The 22093-nt window shown below is 46.4% G+C and overlaps 1 protein-coding gene across 1 annotated transcript in view; it reads right to left on the bottom strand.

The window, feature by feature from the left end:
• The window catches only part of ADGRA1 (adhesion G protein-coupled receptor A1), an 816325-nt gene that overhangs the window by 719808 nt on the left and 74424 nt on the right, over nt 1–22093 (bottom strand). The gene's annotated exons all lie outside the window — the stretch shown is intronic.

Here is a 22093-nt window from a genome sequence, read left to right as displayed (position 1 = left end):
GATCAATAAATAAAGTTTTAAATTTTAAGGAGCAGTGGTATATATTTACTTTGCAGTCAGTGACACCTTTGGGCTTGAATGCAGAATTGGAGTGGGCATCTCTTATATAGGTGGTGGTAAATTTCAGCAGCTTTACCCTGTTAGGAGCCGGGAAGAAGAGAGCTGACCTCAGGTTTGATAGATTACAATAAGGGGTTAGAGAGATGCCTTGGCCATCTTTGCAAGGGGAAGATCCTTTAACTGTAGAGCAGAGCTGGCGCTAAACGGCAAAGGGTGAGTGAGAGGTTTTAGAACGGTGGGGTGATGTGAGCAGTTAAATATATGTCTCTGTCACCATATCGTTGAAGTTAATTTTTGTGTATGATTTTTTGTAGGGGGCAGTCCTTGAAGCAGCCTTGTTAAGGGCGAAACATGCATGTCGGGCAGTAACATCAACCCCTGAGCTTGATGTATTTTTCAAAGATGAGTATTGATAATTAAAAAATATAAAAGTGAAGAATAGTGCTAAATAAGTTTTAAAAAAAGGGTGGATAAAGTGTACCAATGAAGAAAGGTGTGCCATTCAGGAACCATTGCCATTCAGTAATCTTGGTAATTATTCAATACATTATCATTATTGTTGTTACAGTGATTAACATAGTACATGCCAAATGTATGTAGTGCTTCACAAATACATTACAGAGCAATTCTGTATGTGGGTGCCTACTTTCAGGTATCTTGACATGACACAGTGAGAGCCTATTGTATGACATCTGGAAAATCAGGTACTCTTAGGGAATAACAGCGTACACTGGCATTAGCATTCCTAACTCATGCTACACTGACTTGGGGAAGGAAACATAGCTTTGCCTACTTTATTTCTTGTCTATTAGATTGTAAGCTCTTTGAGCAGGGACTGTCTTTCTTCTATGTTTGTGCAGCGCTGCATATGCCTTGTAGCGCTATAGAAATGCTAAATAGTAGTAGTAGTAGTAGTAGTAGTAGTAGTAATGTGCACAACTGAGGACACTAAGAGATAAAAATTATTGAAATGAAGGGTTGGATTTGAGAATTTAAGAACTGAGGGACTGTGGGAGCAAACATAATATTTTAATGTGAGTTGTTTGAAGCTCCACAGTAATTATACAGAGAAGGAAGCCATTGTGATTGTTTCATACAGCGATCATCTAATGGCAGTTAGGCGTATAAATGACCCTATTTTATAACATTTGCCTAATTTCTGGGAACACCCCTGACCCACCATGCCCACTTTTGAGTTGTGTGTGTTATAAAATTTAGGGTAGAACTGCACATAAACCCAAATGACTGCTAATTAACACCAATTGTTGATTGCTACTGGCTCATTGACCAATTAGCTTATATGCAGATCTGGGATCCATGCCTAAATTTGTATGCTCAACTTTGGGCAACCTATACAGACTCATGGGGGATAGCATCTAACTGTAGCTTCCTAATGAAGCTAGATTTGGCCACTCCGTGTGGCTAGATTTTCAAAAGGGTGAACCAAGTTCCTAAATCTATAGCTGTGCAAATAAATCATTTTGAAAATCTACCCCTAATTGTATTTTAAACTTAGTCTATCTGGAGAATGAGGAAGGGGTAGAATTTTCAACTGGTTTAGTAATAAACCATTATAAGAATGAGTATTCTGCCCCCATATTCATGGAGGTCCCAGAAAACAACAAGGCAGACGATCTGCAAAATCCAATGTGGAAAACAAACCAGCAGATCAATATAATATCCAAATAAAGTTTTTTGGATATTATATTGATCTGCTGGTTTGTTTTCCCCATATTCATGGAGGCAGGGGTGCAGTGTTGTGCATATTGAAAGTATCAAACATATAAATGGCAAGAGGCGTACTCACTCGCAAATGCGCAGTAGAGACCCTCTCTGTCCCGCCCCCGCGTCAATATGTGATGACGGGGGCGTGACAGAGAGGGAACCTGCGCACCTGCGAGTGAGGGAACCGCTGTCGCCACCGCTCCCCCCCCCCCAGGGTTGCCGCTACCGCTCCCCCCCACCCACCCGGAGTTGCTGCCGCCACCCACCCTCCACCCAGCCCGGGTACCTGGCTTCACTATTCAAACCGCCGGAATGCAGCACACAGCTCATCTGAGCTGCCGTTGGCCTTCCTTACCTGCCTGTGTCCCACCCTCGCCGACGTTATGTCACACGAGGGCGGAACATACGCAGAGAAGAAGGAAGGCCGACGGCAGCTCAGATGAGCTGTGTGCTGCATTCCGATGGTTTGAAGCCAGTTACCCGGCCCGGGGGGGGGGGCGGCGGAGGGGACTCCGGGGGGGAGGGGCGGCGGTGACCTATCCGGGGGGGGGCTTTCAACCCCCCCTTCCTTTACTAGCCCGTTTTTACGGGCTCAACGGCTAGTTATTTATATTTATTGCATTGTCTGTGTAATACATAGCACTGTGTATTTGGGCTCCCCCCCCCCCTTTATAGTTTCCAGTATCCTGTGATTGACTCCTTGTAAGCTTTCCCTGTTGGCTCATAGGTCTGATCAAGGGCCAGCCTTCCCTCTCTGCCTCTGTGGGCTGTGTGAGAGCCCAGTCTTCCTTGCATGCCTTGGTGATCAGCAGCTGTTCTAGGGGCTGATCCCTCCTTAATCTATTGTAATTCCATCAAGATTTTTCAACATCTCCCCAAGTCATTTCCTATTTATTTTCCCTGAGTTTCTCCTCTTTATTCTCTTAAGTGTTACATAGCTTTTCCTCTCAGTTGGATTGAGGTTCTGGCCATCTCCTTGCCTCTGGGGTGGCTAGATACAGACTCTATGTGCAGAAGGCAACAATTTTCTTCTAAGCAACTGAACTGTAAAATGGGATTTTTTTTTGTTTATTATGAGTACTACTAGTAAAAAAGGCCCGTTTCTGGGAGAGATGAAACAGGCGCTAGCAAGGTTGTGGTGTGCAGCGACGCTCGTGTCCCCCGGCATGTGCAGCCTCCCCAGCCATCGCCACCCATCATCAGTGACCCAGCTTTCCTCCAACCCCCGGTTTTGGTGTGCAGCGATCCTCGTGGGGGCCGGCGTGTGCAGCCTCCCCACCCATCCGCACGCATCGTCAGTGACCCAGCTGTCCCCCAACCCCTGTGCAGGCACGGGGAGATTGCGTTTCCAGCTCCGGCACCCCATCCGCACGCATCGTCAGCGACCCAGCTGTCCTGTGGTCAACGACCCACCTGGCACCGCCGCCCAGCGACCCAGCTGGCCCCGAAGCCCCCTCCAGGCACCTGCGCGCTGTGTGATGCGGGTCCCGTCTGAACCATGGCCGCCAAGGGGCAGGGGGAGATCGCGTGTGCTCGTGGACTGTGCTCCGCCCTCGTCATCATCACGTTCTGACACGAGGGCGGGACAGAGGACGCCTCACAGTTCCGGTTTTGAGCCATGGGCAAAAAGGATATCTCTGGCGCCTCACACTTCCAGTTTGTAGGCTTCATTTAGAACGTTGGGGTCGCGAATTATGTCCGGAAGGGGTGTGGCTGAGGGCGGGTCTATGAGTGACAGTGAGTGGTGCATGAGTGAGAGTGAGTGAGCTGACAGCCTAGCCTTCACTGTTTGTTTCCCTCCCACAGAGTGAGCTTCAGAATGTCTTCCAGGTGAGAATTATTAATATAGATAATAAAAAAAGATTTGCTTAAGAATTGAGAGTCTATTGGTAAAGCCTCTACTTGGGTTGTTTTAAATGCTGTTTAGCTACACTATAATTTGCCTAGAACAGCACAATGAGAGTCCCCTTTAAAGTAAAAAAACAAAACAAAAACATATGAATCCCTTCCCTTTATGCTTCCTCTGGCTGAATTTGACAACCAATATGAAATGAATTTTAAGATGGTGTTTACAAAGTAGTTTTGACAGAGGGCCTTAGGGACAGCTTAAAAAGTACAATTAGCTACTGTGTCTAGAAAAATCAGCATCTGGAGATTTACTGCCATCCTGCAAGGTTAACAAAATGGTTCAAGCAGCACAAACTGTGATTACAGACATGAAGGTAACCTGAAAAGTACAATCACATTCTGCTCAAGTTTATAGAATAGTCATGCTCCAGAATATTAGAAAAAAAAGAATATCTGTATGTTGGAAGAATTCACACGTTTCTTATTACTTAAATGCTGCTCTTATGTGGGTCGCAATATCCTTATAATCTCTAAATGAGCTTTGCAGCTGGGATGTCACAAGACAAAAAGTACATTTTTGCAGATGTTCACCACTAACCTATACTTGTATCTGCAAAGTCTCAGAGGAGACCGTAGGGAAAAAAAAACAAATATGTCACCTCTAAGCACATGATAGCAAAACACAGACACATCAAAATGTAGCTCTCAAGATAAGTTATGACCTTTAATATGTTTTCTGGGATGCAAGGATAATGTTTAAACATCCATGTTAATGTGCGAGCCTAATACATCGCTCCAATTTACACATTAAAAAAGCCTATTACGAGTGTAGAAAGTGACAGAGGAAATCTTAGCAATGAGGTAGATGATTAGATAGGGATACTTAGGACTAAATGTACTATGCAGTTTCCTGTTAGACATAGGGGGAATTCTTTAAAAATGTTAGTCTGCCTGCAAAGACAATTTCACAGGCAGAAAAGGTCTTTTATAAAATTGGGTGTTGGCAGACTCCTTTATAACCATGTGCAGTGACAAAATGGCACATATTTATGTGTGCACCATATCTAAGCATTCCTAGGATCCAAACTGCACCCCCAGAAATACTTAAAAGTGGTAGTGGCATACCCAAAGGGAGAATGCCCCCCCACCCCACACACACACACACAAAATTAGCCATCTCCCTTACTGTGACTGGTGGGATTCCAGAGCCCTGCTAGCTGAATACCATGTCTTCCTCTTTCTCTGGTCCAGCAGCCAACTCTTCCAGTTCTGTAGATGGAAGCAGTGTCCCCGAGCTGCTACCACTGCTGAGTTGCCAGTGGTGGCCTTCCCTGTGCATGCTTGGTGTGCAGGGGGCTGGCAATGGCGGAAGCAGCTTGGAGTTGCTGCCACCAGCTGCTTAGCTTGGAAGTTGGCTGTCGGAATGGAGAAAGTCTTCAGCGGGTGGGGCTTGTGGATCCTCAGCAGCTCAGGTATGTGCATTATGCATTTGGGTGGGGGGCCTGGGCTGGGCAGAGGATGGGGAAAAATGTGATGCCCACCCACTTTGTGCACAGGCCCCCATAAAATCAGTTGGCTACACCGCTGGTTTGGGTGGAGCACAGGTGGCATTGCAATGTATGGATGTATTTAATAAAATAAAGTATATTCTTTGAATAATGCAGCTACAGAGCAGGAGGAAAAACTGTATGGGTTAGCATTTCCGCGCTACAGGAGATGGTTCTAGGCGCCTCTTTTATCAAGGCGCATAAGCACCTAGCACTGTTCCATCTAAGCTGAGCGGGAATCCTCCAACTGCACTGCTGCCATTGGGTGGTGGTGTTTCAATATTGTGTTTTCAATTGCTACGGACAGGCAGGTTCCCTGATCCTCACTATTGAAAATGTGATAATAAAACAGCATCCCCCACTGGCAGGACTGTTGGTGGAGGACTCCTCATCTTAGAGGGAACAACAGTGCCTAGGTTGCCTTTATAAAATAGGATTAACTTAAGCACCTTTTTGGATTTCTTACATACTTGTGCTTGTCATAAAACACAATAGCCACCCACCAGGGGTTACCCCGCGGCCACTTAGAGGATCTATCCCCAGCACAGCTCAGGTCCATCTGTACCTGCCACTTGTGCTCTACACTAGCACCCTCCTCCCACCAACTGGGTCCCAACCGCCTCTGGGCGAGTCTCCCACTCTCAAATTATCCCCAGTGATTTCTAGGTTACTGGGGCCACACTCCCAGTGGTCTCACAGTTCCCAGAAAGCACTCACAGACCCAACACACAAACCATCAGGATTTTTTATATCAGTTCAGACAGACAGACGCAATAAATAATTATTTATTGTCTTAAAAACTGAACAATGAACAAAAATTGTGCAATCAGCAAAACAGTAACAGGTAACTGAAATTATAAAACTAAACATTTGCTTACTTCCTAGAAAGTACCGGAGGAAATCAGGGCATATATCTAATCAGAGAGCTTCAGCAAAGATCTCTCTCTCTCTCTCTCTCTCTCTCTCTCTCTCTCTCTCTTTTCCAGGCTGATACTGAAGCAACAGCCAGCATCTGCTGGGTAATTTCAAACTCCAGGACAATCAGAGCCCACAGCAGTCAAATTTCAAATAAAAACTAGTTACATCACTACAAGCACTTCCTATTATCTGTGTGCCAACTAAAAGAAAGAGAAGTCAGTCCTCTGTAACAGCTTTAAGCATAAACATACACCATCTGCTAGCCAAATAGGAGAAATACACTTCAGAACATAATGCAGGAAAATATCCAATACTAGTAAAAAAGGCCCGTTTCTGTTAGAAATGAAATGGGCGCTAGCAAGGTTATATTGATTAGTTGTTTTTTTGTTAACCAAATAGTTAATATTAAAGTATTGTAATGAGATGGAGTAATAGTAAAGGGTGTATAATGAGGAAGGAGGAGGCCCTGTGTAGGGCCACAGGTGCGGTCATTGTGAGAGAGTGTTTGTGAAAGAGTGTTTGTGAGACAGACTGTGTGACTTCGATAGTGAGTGTATGTGAAGACTGTGTGAGTCTGATAGTGAGTGTGTGTGAGAGTGAGACAGAGGAGTTCCATGACCCCCTCCTTCCCTTGCTGTCCTTCCGTCTGATGTCAGAGAGTGTGTGTGCAGGACCACAGGGGCGGTCATTGTGACAGAGTGTTTGTGTAAGAGTGTGTGTAAGACAGAGAGACAGACTGTGGGTGTCCAATAGTGAGTGTGTGTGAGAGAGAGAGACAGAGAGATTGAAAGAGTGTGTCTGTGTGTGTGTGATAGAGACTGTGTGTTTGTGTGACAGAGAGATACAGAGTGTGTGTGTGTGGAACGGGTTTCCATGAGCCCCTCCTTCTGTTGGTAATTCCGTCTGTTGTGAGAGAGTGTGTGCTTGCCGGACCACATGGGCGGTCATAGAGACATTGTTTGTGTGTGTGTGTTAGACAGAGGGAGAGAGTGTGTGATTCTGAGAGTGAGACAGAGTGATTGAAAGAGTGTGTGTGTGTGATAGCGTCTGTGTGTGTGATTGTTTTGTGGTTGCACAGCGTGTTGGCAGTCCTTGTTGCTGATTTGTGCCTCAGTATTTTTTGTGAGGAAGCGAGGGCGCATGCCAAAGATTTATTAGGAAAAAGAAAATAAGGACCACAAACATGTTATTTCCTTGGCCCAGATCATCTGTTTTGGCTGTACCGGATTCTCTTAGGCCATTGTCTGCTTCCTGTGCTCGATGTAAGAGTGTGTGTGCAGGACCACAGGGGATGTCATTGTGACAGAGTGTTTGTGTGAGTGAGAGTGTGTGTAAGACAGAGAGACAGACTGTGTGAGTCTGATAGTGAGTGTGTGTGATGCTGTGGCTTCCAATCCCTTCGTTTGCCTCAAACATTGTCTTGCAAGGGGAGGGCGGAAACAAATTCCCAAACTCTGAAAACACACATTTTAAAGGCCCCCCCCCCCCCCCCCCCCCACAAATTGCTGGGACACCCATAACCCGGTGGAAGGACTTCTGCATACCCATGTCCTGGGAGAAGGGAAGGACATGTTGTTCCTAGTAGTGTTTGGAGTCTGTGCGTGTCCCAAGCGGCTGTGCAGCTGAGGTGGGGTGGAAGGTCTCACGAAGGTGGATCGTGTGTCCCATGCAGCTCTGCAGCTGAGGTGGGGTTTGGGGTGGAAGCTCTCACGAAGGTGGATCGCGTGTCCCAGGCGGTTCTGCAGCTGAGGTGTGTTTTGGGGTGGAAGCTCTCACGAAGGTGAACCGGATCCAGGCCTCGCTCTCACCCCCGGCATTTCCTTCCTCGACCTTCCGTCACCATTCTGTTTCTTTCTCTTTCTCCCTCCCTCAGCCTCACACCATCCGCCGTCAAGAGCGGCTACTGCGACGCAGCTAGCGCCTTTTGCGTAAGACCACCATCCAGCCAGAGACACTAAGTCAGGCCATCTGCTTAAAGAGGCTTGGTGAATGACCAACTCGGGTGGGGAGGGAGGAGGAAGCGCCAGAAGCTCCGCCTTTTTCTTGCTTAGAGGCGCAGTCGCGTACGGCCTCTGTATGCACCAACGCCATCTGCGTAAGGAGGCTTGGTGAATGACCAAGTCGGGTGGGGAGGCTCGCTCAGAGGCGCAGTCGTGTATGGCCTTTCTACGCACCCGGTGTTACTGTAGTGCTGTGGGAAGAGGTTGTCCGTGCTAGCGTCGTCATACGAGGCATAGCCAATCAGCAGAGCGACACTGTTGCCGAGTGTCATTGCTCCACCCTAAACGTCATTATGTTTGACGCATGGGCGGGGCAGACACTCATGTTGAAAAAGTGGTCTCTGCCGCCTCACTTTTAGAACGTTGGGAAAGTGAGGCTTCATTAGAACGTTGGAGGTGCGTTTTATATAGAGAGATATTTTACAGGCTTAAAACACATTTTTTCTTCACAGTCCTGTTATAAAATCAGATCCAAAATGGTAAAAAAAACTCTTTAGTACATCAGGCCTTTATCCTCTAATTCTATAACAGGGTGCCTAAAGTTAGGCATCAATGCCTGGATTCTATATATATGGAGCCCAGGTTTAGGTGTGCTTATGAGAAGTGCATGCAACTTAATTGGCTAAAGAGCTGTTAACAATAACTGGATGCTAACCACCAATTATTGAGGTTAATTAGCACCAATTAGGATTTGCCCGTGCATCGGGCTGCATGCTATTCTATAACACTAGGCTAAATCCCATAGTGTGCAACACAAAAGGGGTTGTGGCCATTGGAGGGGCATAAGGGTAGGTCATGGGCATTTCAAAAATTTGCGCTTAGACCATGTTTTACTTGTAGTAAATCCCAACACCTAAATTAGGCGCAAATCGATGTATTCTATAATAATGCACATAGATTGTAGAAACGCCCATGCTGTGCCCATGGCCACACCCACTTTTCAACTATGCAACTTAGAACTTACACACACCACGTTACAGAATATACTTAGTGAGCTGTACGCGTAAATCTCAATTAATACCAATTAGTGCTGATAATTGCTCGTTTACATCCAGTTAACAGCACTGATTAGCTAGTTAAATCATTAAGTTACACGCATTGTTGTAGAATACATTTCGATTTCCGCACAGAAATCAAGGCACGATATATAGAGTATTTGGGGATTGTTCTATAGAAAAACTGACATTTTATTACAGAGAAGTTCCCAGAGCATAGTGTGATTGGAAAGGGGTCTCATTAGAAACAGTCTGGGTCAATATTCAAAACAACTTAAATGGCCAGGACAGGGCTCAGCATTTAACTGGTTAGTGCTGCTGAATATCAGCACTGACAGAAACTGAAAGCCAGCTATTTTTTTTGGCTAGTCCGAGGGCGGAGTTGGCACTTATGCGGTTAAGTGTCAATATTCAGTACAGCCAAATCAAATCAGTCTTATCTTTAAGCATTGTCGCTTAGGCAGTTAAAAGCTGAATATCGCACTTCACCGCATACGAGATAGCCAGCCACATACACCCAGATATTCAATGCTGGTGCCTGAACATGGATCGGCACTGAATATCAGGGGATAACACAGCAGTAGTTATAAGAACACTTGCTGCCCCCAGCAGAATATCCACCTCTGTATATTGTAAATAAGAGGGTGTTTTTAAAAAATCCGAGGCAATTATTCGCTGGAATATGAACTTGCAGAGTTGTTCTGATGATTTTACAGAGAAAAGATTGCTGGACAGAAAAGGAGGGGAGGGCAGGGAAGAGAGGAGAATTGCTGGACATGGATGGATGAATGGGGGTAGGGGAGAGAGAGGAAATTTGCTGGATGTGGATGGATGGTGGAGAGGGCAGGGGAGAATGGAGAGTTCCTGGACATGGATGGAGGGGAGGGCAGGGGAGAGATGAGAAATGTTGGACAAGGAAGGAGGGAAGGAAAGACAAAGGAAGGAAATGTGCACAGATGGAGTGGAAGGGAGAGAGGAGAAATGCCAGTCATGGATGGAGGGGAGGGAAGACAGAGGAAGTAGATGCACATGGATGGAGGGGAGGGGAGTGAGGAGAAATGCTGGATATGGATGGATAGGGAAATTGCTGAATTGGAACACTTTGAGGGTAGATGTTGAAACTGGAGAAAGGATAGGGCCAGGGCTATAGATGGTAGACAGGACATATAAGGACACAGAAGGATGGTGGACATGGTGAGAGAAAAAATATCAAATGGAAAGAAGACATTGCATAAAACAGAAGACACTGGGCCCAAAGCTAATAGAAAAACTAAATGCTCAGACAGCAAAGGTGGAAAACATTTTTTATTCAGAATTTATTAATTGGAATTTGTCAGCTTTTGGAAATATGCATCTCTGATATTTTGCATGCAAGTTTCAATTTTTCTAGAATTGCTGCATGCTGAGTCTGACTTCTTGAGGTAACTTTCCAGTTCAGTATTTTGCCTTCATATCTGTTGTGTCATGTGTTTTTCATGTGTGATCAAGATGCAGTATTCTGCTAGCGTGTAGTATTTGCAGCCCTTTTTGTTTTGTTTTTTCTTTCACTAGGTTGTGTGCTGGTGTTTTAGAGCCCGGTGTAATTATAGTGCTGCCTTTCCATGCATAAGGTTGTAGCTCGTCTTGTCCTTGGAATTAGTACTGTTATGGTTTGGTAAGGTTAGGAGTGTGTTTTTGCACAAGTTTGTGTATAGTGTTTTGCAATGGAGAGTGTGTTGGTCTTACTGAGGTGGCACCAAAACATCAGAAAGGGTGTAGAGCCTAAATCATGACACACTACCTCTTGAAGGATCTACATATGGTCGTTAATAAAAGGAGCTCATTGTGAACACTATCCACCCTAAAAGGGTGTTTTGTGGCTCTGCATGAGAATTGTGATATTATGATCCCTTGTTTCAAATTGTTGACGGTCTGCATTTTCCGTATGGGTGGTATATTGGTGTATTAGGTTCTGCCCAGTGTAATATTTATGGTACAGTAAGGTTCTGAGTGTGTTTTTGCAAAAAGTTGTGCATAGTGTTTTGCAGTTGAGCGATTGTGCTTAGAATATGCTTTGAGCAATCACTTTATTCTTTGACATATGATACATATCTAATATCTAAATTTAATAAAAGGTATTGTGACTATTTTATTTTTACTTAATTTTTTTCTGTGTGTTGTCAAACAATTATGGATGTAAGCTCCGCCCCTGGCCCCACCCCTAACCCCACCCCCTTTAGCCTCCCCAAACAGTTGGGCCACCGACCGCCTATGAGTGACAGCTGTGATTTCATAGACATCAGCCATTTGAAGTTTTTCACTGCCCTGTTGGAGAATTGAAGTGGAGGTGATTGAAGCAGATGTTGCTGCCCAGGTTAGTACAGGTAAGCCGAAGACCTCTCCTACCTATAGCAGCAGTTATTCAGCAGGTACACTTTGCCACTAATGCCAGCTCTCTCATGTATGCTCAGTTCAGGTCAACTGAGCATGCACAGGAGAGCCAGCATTAGCAGTAAAGAGTGCTGGTCTTCTTGGCATCCCCACCAACTCAGGTATTTATATTTTGAGGAGCTAAGGGTGGAGACCAGGGGTGGAGAAGAGAGAACTGCATTCACATTCTCCTTGGGCTAAGGCCCACCCACAATTTGATGTCTGGCTATCCCACTCAAACAGCAATTGCAACCCTAAACAAATGTATGGAGCTAACTAGGAAGGTGCATCCATTTAGAAAAATAAAAAATGCACAAAAAAGCTTGTTTTGGTTCATTTCAAGTGAAACAACATAACAACCAAACTCCTGAAATGTCTACAACCCTTGCCACCTTACTGGGCAAAAAGGGCATTCTGAATGTAATCCCCCATTTTATGGGGATTACTGAGAGAATGTCCCCTTGAGAGTAACTGGGAGGAGTGACTGAGATGTCCCGGGGTGAGAGAAGGACCAGCCCAGGGGGAGTGGGTTTGAAATAAAATGCAAGGGAAAAGAGATTACCTGAGAGAGAATAACAAGGAGGGAGTAGATTCCAGGGGGATAAAAGGTTGGAATTATGCCCAAGAGGGGGTCTTTGGTTGCCTGACAGTCCCCTGTCAAGAGACCAGGAGGTATAAAGGGCATGCGCTAAAAATTAGCATGTGCTAATATTAGAGACACCCATATATTCTTATAGGTGTCTCTAGTGTTAGCACATGCTAATTTTTAGCGTGCGCTAAAAACGCTATCTCATAAGTACATAAGTATTGCCACACTGGGAAAGACCAAAGATCCATCAAGCCCAGTATCCTGTTTCCAACAGTGGCCAATCCAGGTCACAAATACCTGGCAAGATCCTAGAAAAGCTCAATACATTTTATGATGCTTACCCAGAAACAAGCAGTGGATTTTCCCAAGTCAATTTAACAATGGTCTTTGGACTTTTCCTTTAGGAAGCCATCCAGACCCTTTTTAAACCCCGCTAAGCTAACTGCCTTTACCACATTCTCTGCCAACGAATTCCAGAGTTTAATTACATGTTGAGTGAAGAAACATTTTCTCCGATTCATATTAAATTTACTACTTTGTAGCTTCATCACATGCCCCCTAGTCCTAGTATTTTTGGAAAGAGTAAACAAACGGTTCACAGCTACCCGTTTCACTCCACTCATTATTTTATAGACCTCTATCATATCTCCCCTTAGCCGTCTCTTCTCCAAGCTGAAAAATCCTAAATGCTTCAGCCTTTCCTCACTGGGAAGTCGTTCCATCCCCTTTATAATTTTCGTCGCCCTTCTCTGTACCTTTTCTAATTCCACTATATCTTTTTTGAGATGCGGCGACCAGAATTGAACACAATATTTGAGGTGCAGTCACACCATGGACCAATACAAAGGCATTATAATGTCCTCATTTTTGTTTTCCATTCCTTTCCTAATAACATCTAACATTCTATTTGCTTTCTTAGCCACCGCAGCACACTGATCAGAACATTTCAATGTATCATCAACAACGACACCGAGATCCCTTTCTTGGTTGGTGACTCCTAACGTGGAACCTTGCATTACATAGCTATAGTTTGGGTTCCTCTTTCCCACATGCATCACTTTGCACTTGCTCACATTAATCATCATCTGCCATTTAGATGACCAGTCTCCCAGTCTCTTAAGGTCCTCTTGTAATTTTTCACAATCCTCTCGTGATTTAACAACTTTGAATAACTTTGTGTCGTCAGAAAATTTAATTACCTCACTAGTTACTCCCATCTCTAAATCATTTATAAATATGTTAAAAAGTAGCGGTCCCAGCACAGACCCCTGAGGAACCACACTATCTACTGTTCTCTATTGAGAATACTGACCATTTAACCCTACTCTCTGTTTTCTATCCTTTAACTAGTTTTTAATCCACAATAGGACACTACCTCCAATCCCATGACTCTCCAATTTCCTCTGGAGTCTTTCATGAGGTACTTTGTCAAACGCTTTTTGAAAGTCTAGATACACATCAACCGGTTTGCCTTTATCCATGTTTGTTCACCCCATCAAACAAATGTAATAGATTGGTGAGGTAAGATTTCCCTTCATTAAATCCATGTTGGCTTTGTCTCATTAATCCATGCTTTTGAATATGCTCTCTAATTTTGTTCTTTCTAATAGTCTCTACCATTTTGACCGGCACCCACGTCAGGCTCACCGGTCTATAATTTCCCGGATCCCCTCTGGAACCTTTTCTAAATATCGGCGTTACATGAGCTATCCTCCAATCTTCCGGTTCCATGCTCGATTTTAAAGATAATTTACATATTACTAACAATAGTTCCACCAGTTCATTTTTCAATTCTTTCAGTACTCTGGGATGAATACCATCTGGTCCAGGAGATTTGCTACTCTTTAATTTATCAAATTGCCCTATTACATCCTCTAGGTTTATAGAGATTTCATTCAGTTTCTCCGACTCGTCAGCTTCGAATACCATTTCTGGCACCGATATTACTCCCAAATCTTCCTTAGTGAAGACCGAAGCAAAGAATTCATTTAATCTCTCTGCTATGGCTTTGTTCTCACCTTAGTAAACAGGGCCCAAGGTCCTTTTACTGTATAGACAGACAGAATTTTCAATAAGGTTTCTCCACCTATGACAAGACTACTTGCAAAATATGACATTATATAAAGTGTAGCAGAAGCGAGACAGGAAAGAACTTAAAAAGCATGTTCTGCTACTCTGGAAGAATATATAAATGTAATATTTATATAACTGCTATCTACTCATGTTCCTGATAATAAGCATGTGCTTTGTGTACTGACTTGTTAAAATCATTGAAACTACATTTTTGAAAAGAAATTTCAGATTTAGCTCATTGTGAGTAACAATCTAAGGTGGCAATTCTATAAAGTCGCCAAAATATAGGCACCACAAAGGGTGCACATAACCCCAGTTCTATAATGGCATTACGGTGTGTCTAACCCGTTATAGAATACTAGCGCAAAGCAGCCTTGGTGAGCCAATTTCTTGGCATGACTGCTTAGGCCATGTTAATGGCAGGCATAAGTTGTCACACTTAAATGTGTATAATTCCTAGTATTCTTTAAGTTTCACGTGTTGCGTGACCCATGCTCCACCCACAGGTATAGCCTACTTGCAGTTGCACACTAAGGGGTCCTTTCCCCAAGTTGCACTAAAAAGTGGCTGGCGCTGGTGTCAGCACATGGGTTTTCCATGTGCTGTGGCTACTTTTAGCAGAGGTAAAATGCCCGCAGTGCCACACTTTTTTGTAATGGCCATGTGCTAATTTCCCCATTAGCGCATGGCCATTACCACAGGAGACCTTACCACCACCTATTTAGGAGGTAAAGGCTCCCATGCTAATCGGGTGGTGCGTGGTAATGTGCCCACACTACTATATCAGCACAGGCACGTCTACTCTCTGCCTATGGGCATGCCTCCCACGCTGGAAAAAAATATATTTTCTAGTGTGGGATAAGCGTGTGCTGAGCGGGAAACTACCATAGGATGCCTCCGCGTTAGGCCTACCGCACCTTAGTAAAAGGACCCATAAGTGACATGCATGCCATTTTTACAGAATAGTGTCTAGCACTTGTGCATGTAATTACCAATTAAGGGCACCAATCTCACACATATGTGCTAGTATTCACATTGGCACACAATTGGCACCTTAGTTTAGGTGTGCCTTATAGAATTGCCCTTTAAGATTGTACCTGAGGCAATAGAAGTTAAGGGGGTCTTTTACTGAAGAATAGCTCAAATTATCTGCAGCAGGGCCCATAGGAATAAAAAGGGGACCTGCTGCAGATAACGCGAGCTAACCTTTAGTAAAAGATCCCCTTAGTGAAATATGGAAGTTCAGAAAGAGTGGTAGTGGGATTGGAATCTTGGCTTCCATGGTTTTCAACCCATTGCTCTTACCATTGGGCTGCTCCTCCACTCCAGTAGATGGAGCTAAATTTAATTGAATGGAGCATAGCTTTCAAATGCTAGATAGAGCTGTCCTGAGTTCATTTGAAACAAAAGTGTCACCTGGAGATTATTTGTAGACCCATATTTCTACATGCCAGTTTATAAGAAATTGACCAGTCTCACTCCCTTAAGATGGTGAGGTTTTTCTCTGTATGTATGATCTACACCTGCAACCTACAAGCCTACAAGTGAATGGGTAGCCACAGTTATTCTCTTTTATTTGTTGTTTCCTGACATGCAATTAAATTACGTTGGTTTGCACTATCAAGTATACTTTGCATAATGGAAGAAAGTTAATGATTTCAGACTTGAAAGATCCTATTGCATTATTGTTGTAGCAGCATTGCTTCAAATAAATCTGATTGTGAAAAATTATAGTAATTACAGAGTTCTTCACAGAGTTATTGTTCAAGCAAGCTTGAATTGCTATGGTTAGCTGAAAGCTAATAAACTGAATTTACAGGCAGTAAACTGCTTATGCATTCTCAGATTGGCGGCTGCAGACCGTCTTTCCCAAACGACGGAAAGATTATTACTATATGCCTCAGTCCTCACCGCTGACCTGTACCCAGAGCCTCACCATTTTTTTTTTTCAAAAGGCTAATATGATAAGGGCTAGCAAATGTTTGTAGATTCCTCTTGATTCTACCCTACCTCCTCTATGTTTCTGTTTAGGCATTTGAATGAAAGAAATTGACTACTTTACAGAGCAGTTTGCCACACTTTGAAGGCATAGACTTTGGAAAAGAGAGGCACCACTCTACCTTGGAAGCCCTTTAAACATGAGAATGTGCTGAACCACAGTTCAGAAGACTGCAGATGATTACAATAACAATAAAGGCCTTCAAGAAGCTAAACATTTCAAGGTGTAGCAGCACAAATTTATTAATAATCTGAATACTGATGAAACATTTTCTGAAAGCATGCTTATGCTACAGATAATATTAAAGCAACAGAATTGCAAGACTTAAAGGAACCGTGAGTTAATCTGGAATATTTATATATACATGCATCCTTCACAGGCAGGCTTGTTGTGTTAGCCTGCCTGTCTATTCCTCTATACTTATTTGTTTGCTTATTCACCAACAAACAGATGCATAAAGACTAAATAACAATAACGGGGAAGGAACAGTGAGCTGCAGGATGATGGAAAGGACAGGCCCTGCCACCTAAATAGTGAAGAATCTGGCAGCAGAAGCAGCACAATGGGAGGTGCCATGAAAATGGAATGGTGAAGAGGCCAAGATTTAAGGATCTGGTCAGTGAAACATAACATAAGAATAACCATACTGTGTCAGACTAATGGTCCATCTAGCCCAGTATCCTGCTTCCAGCAGTGGCCAATCCAGGTTACAAGTACCTGTCAGAAACCCAAATAGCAGAACACCCAGAAAGGCTTAGTCTTATCACTTCCCAATTTCTTCCTGAACCCCTAGCCAAACGTTAGCTGAAGAAGCTCTGAAGAACATGTCATCTCTTCATGAGGGCCAACCCAATGGTATCTGACATCAGGGACAACAGAACATCTCTTTGCTTGGTGGGGCCAAGTTCTACACTAAGACCCCGTCCCCACGACCAAACTCCATGCCCAGCTCTCATCATTGCCAATGTATCTTTATAAATGTGAACACAAAACTTGAAAAACTGCAGGTAAAATGAACCTGCACGCATTTACAGCCACTCAGTAAAGCGAATGCTACATACCTGTAGAAGGTATTCTCCGAGGACAGCAGGCTGATTGTTCTCACTGATGGGTGACGTCCTCGGCAGCCCCTCCAATCGGAATCTTCCTAGCAAAGTCCTTTGCTAGCTCACGCGCGCCCGCGCGCACCGCGCATGCGCGGCCGTCTTCCCGCCCGAAACCGGCTCGAGCCGGCCAGTCCAGTATGTAGCAAGACAATACACTTCAAGGGAAGACACAACTCCAAAGGGGAGGCGGGCGGGTTTGTGAGAACAATCAGCCTGCTGTCCTCGGAGAATACCTTCTACAGGTATGTAGCATTCGCTTTCTCCGAGGACAAGCAGGCTGCTTGTTCTCACTGATGGGGTATCCCTAGCCCCCAGGCTCACTCAAAACAACAACCATGGTCAATTGGGCCTCGCAACGGCGAGGACATAACTGAGATTGACCTAAAAAATTTACCAACTAACTGAGAGTGCAGCCTGGAACAGAACAAACAGGGCCCTCGGGGGGTGGAGTTGGATCCTAAAGCCCAAACAGGTTCTGAAGAACTGACTGCCCGAACCGACTGTCGCGTCGGGTATCCTGCTGCAGGCAGTAATGAGATGTGAATGTGTGGACAGATGACCACGTCGCAGCTTTGCAAATTTCTTCAATGGAGGCTGACTTCAAGTGGGCTACCGACGCAGCCATGGCTCTGACATTATGAGCCGTGACATGACCCTCAAGAGCCAGCCCCGCCTGGGCGTAAGTGAAGGAAATGCAATCTGCTAGCCAATTGGATATGGTGCGTTTCCCTACAGCCACTCCCCTCCTATTGGGGTCAAAAGAAACAAACAATTGGGCGGACTGTCTGTGGGGCTATGTCCGCTCCAGGTAGAAGGCCAATGCTCTCTTGCAGTCCAATGTGTGCAGCTGACGTTCAGCAGGGCAGGAATGAGGACGGGGAAAGAATGTTGGCAAGACAATTGACTGGTTCAGATGGAACTCCGACACGACCTTTGGCAAGAACTTAGGGTGAGTGCGGAGGACTACTCTGTTATGATGACATTTGGTGTAAGGGGCCTGGGCTACCAGGGCCTGAAGCTCACTGACTCTACGAGCTGAAGTAACTGCCACCAAGAAAATGACCTTCCAGGTCAAGTACTTCAGATGGCAGGAATTCAGTGGCTCAAAAGGAGGTTTCATCAGCTGGGTGAGAACGACATTGAGATCCCATGACACTGTAGGAGGCTTGACAGGGGGCTTTGACAAAAGCAAACCTCTCATGAAGCGAACAACTAAAGGCTGTCCTGAGATCGGCTTACCTTCCACATGGTAATGGTATGCACTGATTGCGCTAAGGTGAACTCTTACAGAGTTGGTCTTGAGACCAGACTCAGACAAGTGCAGAAGGTATTCAAGCAGGGTCTGTGTAGGACAAGAGCGAGGAGCTAGGGCCTTGCTGTCACACCAGACGGCAAACCTCCTCCACAGAAAGAAGTAACTCCTCTTAGTGGAATCTTTCCTGGAAGCAAGCAAAATGCGGGAGACACCCTCTGACAGACCCAAAGAGGCAAAGTCTACGCTCTCAACATCCAGGCCGTGAGAGCCAGGGACCGGAGGCTGGGATGCAGAAGAGCCCCTTCGTCCTGCGTGATGAGGGTCGGAAAACACTCCAATCTCCACGGTTCTTCGGAGGATAACTCCAGAAGAAGAGGGAACCAGATTTGACGCGGCCAAAAAGGAGCAATCAGAATCATGGTGCCTCGGTCTTGCTTGAGTTTCAACAAAGTCTTCCCCACCAGAGGAATGGGAGGATAAGCATACAGCAGGCCCTCCCCCCAATCCAGGAGGAAGGCATCCGATGCCAGTCTGCCGTGGGCCTGAAGCCTGGAACAGAACTGAGGGACTTTGTGGTTCACTCGAGATGCGAAGAGATCCACCAAGGGGGTGCCCCACACTTGGAAGATCTGGCGCACCACTCTGGAGTTGAGCGACCACTCGTGAGGTTGCATAATCCTGCTCAGTCTGTCGGCCAGACTGTTGTTTACGCCTGCCAGATATGTGGCTTGGAGCACCATGCCAAGACGGCGAGCCCAGAGCCACATGCTGACGGCTTCCTGACACAGGGGGCGGGATCCGGTGCCCCCCTGCTTGTTGACATAGTACATGGCAACCTGGTTGTCTGTCTGAATTTGGATAATTTGATGGGACAGCCGATCTCTGAAAGCCTTCAGAGCGTTCCAGATCGCTCGTAACTCCAGGAGGTTGATCTGTAGACCGCGTTCCTGGAGGGACCAGCTTCCTTGGGTGTGAAGCCCATCGACATGAGCTCCCCATCCCAGGAGAGACGCATCCGTTGTCAGCACTTTTTGTGGCTGAGGAATTTGGAAAGGACGTCCCAGAGTCAAATTGGACCAGATTGTCCACCAATAGAGGGATTCGAGAAAACTCGTGGACAGGTGGATCACGTCTTCTAGACCCCCAGCAGCCTGATACCACTGGGAGGCTAGGGTCCATTGAGCAGATCTCATGTGAAGACGGGCCATGGGAGTCACATGAACTGTGGAGGCCATGTGGCCCAGCAATCTCAACATCTGCCGAGCTGTGATCTGCTGGGACGCTCGTACCCGCGAGACAAGGGACAACAAGTTGTTGGCCCTCGCCTCTGGGAGATAGGCGCGAGCCGTCCGAGAATCCAGCAGAGCTCCTATGAATTCGAGTCTCTGCACTGGGAGAAGATGGGACTTTGGATAATTTATCACAAACCCCAGTAGCTCCAGGAGGCGAATAGTCATCTGCATGGACTGCAGGGCTCCTGCCTCGGATGTGTTCTTCACCAGCCAATCGTCGAGATATGGGAACACATGCACCCCCAGCCTGCGAAGCGCCGCTGCTACTACAGCTAGGCACTTTGTGAACACCCTGGGCGCAGAGGCGAGCCCAAAGGGTAGCACACAGTACTGGAAGTGGCATGTGCCCAACTGAAATCGTAGATACTGTCTGTGAGCTGGCAGTATCGGGATGTGTGTGTAGGCATCCTTCTATGTTTGTGCAGCGCTGCGTATGCCTTGTAGCGCTATAGAAATGCTAAATAGTAATAGTAGTAGAGCATAGCCAATCGTTTTGCTGAATCATGGGGAGAAGGGTGCCCAGGGAAAGCATCCTGAACTTTTCTTTTACGAGATATTTGTTCAGGGCCCTTAGGTCTAGGATGGGACGCATCCCCCCTGTTTTCTTTTCCACAAGGAAGTACCTGGAATAGAATCCTAGCCCTTCTTGCCCGGATGGCACGGGCTCGACCGCATTGGCGCTGAGAAGGGCGGAGAGTTCCTCTGCAAGTACCTGCTTGTGCTGGAAGCTGTAAGACTGAGCTCCCGGTGGACAATTTGGAGGTTTGGAGGCCAAATTGAGGGTGTATCCTTGCCGGACTATTTGCAGAACCCACTGATCGGAGGTTATGAGAGGCCACCTTTGGTGAAAAGCTTTCAACCTCCCTCCGACTGGCAGGTCGCCCGGCACTGACACTTGGATGTCGGCTATGTTCTGCTGGAGCCAGTCAAAAGCTCGCCCCTTGCTTTTGCTGGGGAGCCGCGGGGCCTTGCTGAGTCGCACGCTGCTGACGAGAGCGAGCGCGCTGGGGCTTAGCCTGGGCCGCAGGCTGTCGGGAAGGAGGATTGTACCTACGCTTACCAGAAGTATAGGGAACAGTCTTCCTTCCCCCGAAAAAACGTCTACCTGTAGAGGTAGAAGCTGAAGGCTGCCGGCGGGAGAACTTGTCGAATGCGGTGTCCCGCTGGTGAAGAGACTCTACCACCTGTTCGACTTTCTCTCCAAAAATATTGTCCGCACGGCAAGGCGAGTCCGCAATCCGCTGCTGGAGTCTATTCTCCAGGTCGGCGGCACGCAGCCATGAGAGCCTGCGCATCACCACACCTTGAGCAGCGGCCCTGGACGCAACATCAAAAGTGTCATACACTCCTCTGGCCAGGAATTTTCTGCACGCCTTCAGCTGCCTGACCACCTCCTGAAAAGGCTTGGCTTGCTCGGGGGGAAGAGCATCAACCAAGCCCGCCAACTGCTGCACATTGTTCCGCATGTGTATGCTCGTGTAGAGCTGGTAAGACTGGATTTTGGCCACGAGCATAGAGGAATGGTAGGCCTTCCTCCCAAAGGAGTCTAAGGTTCTAGAGTCTTTGCCCGGGGGCGCCGAAGCATGCTCCCTAGAACTCTTAGCCTTCTTTAGGGCCAGATCCACAACTCCAGAGTCGTGAGGCAACTGGGTGCGCATCAGCTCTGGGTCCCCATGGATCCGGTACTGGGACTCGATCTTCTTGGGGATGTGGGGATTACTTAATGGCTTGGTCCAGTTCGCAAGCAATGTCTTTTTCAGGACATGGTGCAAGGGAACAGTGGACGCTTCCTTAGGTGGAGAAGGATAGTCCAGGAGCTCAAACATTTCAGCCCTGGGCTCGTCCTCCACAACCACCGGGAAGGGGATGGCCGTAGACATCTCCCGGACAAAGAAAGCAAAAGACAGACTCTTGGGAGGAGAAAGCTGTCTTTCAGGAGAGGGAGTGGGATCAGAAGGAAGACCCTCAGACTCCTCGTCAGAGAAATATCTGGGGTCTTCTTCTTCTTCCCACGTGGCCTCACCCTCGGTGTCAGACACAAGTTCGCGGACCTGCGTCTGCAACCGCGCCCGGCTCGACTCCGTGGAGCCACGTCCACGATGGGGGCGTCGAGAGGTAGACTCCCTCGCCCGCATCGGCGAAGCTCCCTCCGCCGACGTAGTCGGGGAGCCCTCCTGGGAGGTGGCCGCCGTCGGCACCGCACGCGGTACCGACGTCGGGGACCTCACCCCGGGCGATGGGCCAGCCGGCACCACGCTCGACGGTACCGGAGGCGCA

Source organism: Microcaecilia unicolor, chromosome 5 (assembly GCF_901765095.1).
Source record: "Microcaecilia unicolor chromosome 5, aMicUni1.1, whole genome shotgun sequence".
NCBI lineage: Eukaryota > Metazoa > Chordata > Amphibia > Gymnophiona > Siphonopidae > Microcaecilia > Microcaecilia unicolor.
This window is presented reverse-complemented; position numbering and strand designations above follow the sequence as displayed.